We start from the raw sequence: 2,335 nt of genomic DNA, 5'->3' as shown, positions 1-2,335 counted from the left end.
TATACATAAGTTTAGCCGGTGTTTCCAGGTGACCTTGACCCATAAGGGAAAGATCAGTTTTGGCATGCAGTTTCCCAACATTTAGGAGCTTCTTGAAAGTTATCAAGGCCAGAATAGTTAGTGTATCAGGTCAGTGTTACTTATGAGCATGTCACTCAAGAGTTGTGCATTGCTATTTTACATGTCTTGGAATCTCTCATCACCTTGTGGTAGAAGAGTGGTCAAGGTGCTGGGTGACCAATCCGTATGTACATTTTCCAGCTGAGCTGAAAGTCCCTGCAGATATTTATTTTATTTTTTTTTTTATGGAACGCTTCACGAATTTCCATGTCATCCTTGCGCAGGGGCCATGCTAATCTTCTCTGTATCATTCCAATTTTAGTATATGTGCTGCCGAAGCGAGCTCCCTGCAGATATTCTTGTTGGGAGGCCCTCAGACTGCTACTCATCATTGAGAAATATCCCAACATCTCTGTAAAATCTCTAGTTCCCTCAAGTATATAAATGGGTCAGAGGGAGGAGTTCCTGCTTGTTTTGGGGGGTGAGAGAATTAATCCTAATGCATTTTTTTGGTTTGAATGTAAGAAAAATTGGTCACAAATTTGAAAAAAACAAGTCTGAATTATAAATGGTAGATAGCAGCTGTAATTTTAAAAGCATGTTATATGATTTTATGCCAAAGTAAGTTGGAACTGTCGGTGCTATCAATAGATTGTCAATACCATTAACTAGACCTTCTTTTCTGAGTCAGAAGCAGACAAGGAAGGTTTTAAAAAAAATCTTGAACCCTGAATATCCTGTCTATAGTCAGAGACCGAAGTCTCTGTTCTAGAAAGTGAGTGGTGAAAGAAAGAGCTGAAGTAAACGCTAGACCTCCCCAAGAGTAGGGAGGTCCAAGTTCAGGAGGACTCACCCCTTATATGCAACAAAGAGCCAGAGGAACACAGTGGGTTTTGGCTGGCCAGGTACTGAGTCCAGGATGAGTGTTTGATGTTTGCAGGGAAGGAGGTCACTCAGAATTTTGGTTAGAGCACCAGAAATGTGAACCTATAGGTAGAAGCTTGAGAAACAAAATATAATTTTAAAGAATTTACTTGAGTAAAGGTGAAGAGAGCTTGCTGGAAGACTCAGACCTATGTAACTTTGGATATGACCTTTGTTATGACAACCCAAAATAAGTGATTGAGGCAAATTCTCAATCAGTTGAAGTTTGTTACATCAAAGTTTGAGATGTGTCTGGAAAAAGCACAAACCACAGAAGCATCTGTAATGTATGCTTATGTTTCTTGCACATCTGACAAAGGGATGTGGGAGCTCAGTATTTAACACAAGTGGGAATACAGAAAGAAAAAGGAGGGAGGAAGTGAGGCAAGTGGTTACATTCTTGTTAGACTTCTCTTAGTGTCCAGAAAACCTACATTTTACATAAGATAAGGTAAATGTTTGAAGAAAAAAAAGGGAGTAAAGGAAAAATCAATTAAGTCCCTGGGTAGGCGGGGAGAATGATTGATTGATCTTGTCCTCTGTCCTGTGCCTGGGAAGGTAAACCTGTAATCAACATTTGTGTGGAATCAAGCAGACTTCAGTTTTAGTAGAAGACTTATCCTGCAGACCTAAAGTGACAATTTGTATGTCTTTGTTTATGAGAAACCAGCAAAGAATTTCTTCATGAATGAACTGTGGGGTCACTCCTTATAGATGCCTGAGGTCTTTTACTTTCCCGTGGGGACCTGGCTGATGCATAATGTTAGTAACAGCTATTCATTTGGAAGGTGCTGTTGCATTACTCAGCCTCCAGACTTTACCTTCATTTTTACATAAGCAGTTGGGGAGGGTATTTATCTGAGATTTTTATTTTCTTTACAGGAGAAATTTATATGTAGTGTAATTATCCATTACATATATTTTGGTCTCTAAACTGGTTTATAGACTTATATATTCTTGTCTTTTAAACTGTAGATTAAGAATATCCATAGAAGCTTTCAAAATAAATAATACATTTATTTTCATAAAAGTAGGAATGCATTATTTAGTAGCTTAGTAGGCTTATTGTCGAATTAGTGTGCTCTTATCTGGGAGGCTTCATGAGTATTTGGAAATAATTGCAGAATTCATCAAACATGAGAATGATTATCATGAAATCAGGCTTCTCATATTTTTCTGCAACTAGTGGGAAAGCATGACATGTACATATGTCATATTATGTACACTGACCAGGTAAATTCTTTTCAAAGTGTAAACAGAGTATACATTTTTAAGAATTACTCAGTAGAGCTTCTTGAAAAGTCTTGTGAAAAGTAAGTAAAATTAGGTTTGAAAAAATTGGATCAGATAT

General features: G+C 37.5%; 1 non-coding gene across 1 annotated transcript; it reads right to left on the bottom strand.

Annotated features, from left to right (window-relative positions):
• Positions 1-299: 299 nt before the first annotated feature.
• On the bottom strand, positions 300-406 carry LOC138383062 (U6 spliceosomal RNA). Its single transcript, XR_011233518.1, has one exon. It is a non-coding gene; the product is annotated as a U6 spliceosomal RNA (small nuclear RNA).
• Between the last annotated feature and the right edge of the window lie 1,929 nt (positions 407-2,335).

The sequence above is a fragment of the Eulemur rufifrons genome, chromosome 4, assembly GCF_041146395.1.
Source record: "Eulemur rufifrons isolate Redbay chromosome 4, OSU_ERuf_1, whole genome shotgun sequence".
In the NCBI taxonomy this organism is placed as follows: Eukaryota; Metazoa; Chordata; class Mammalia; order Primates; family Lemuridae; genus Eulemur; species Eulemur rufifrons.
Note: the sequence above shows the minus strand (reverse complement) of the source record. Positions and strands in the feature narration are given on the sequence as shown.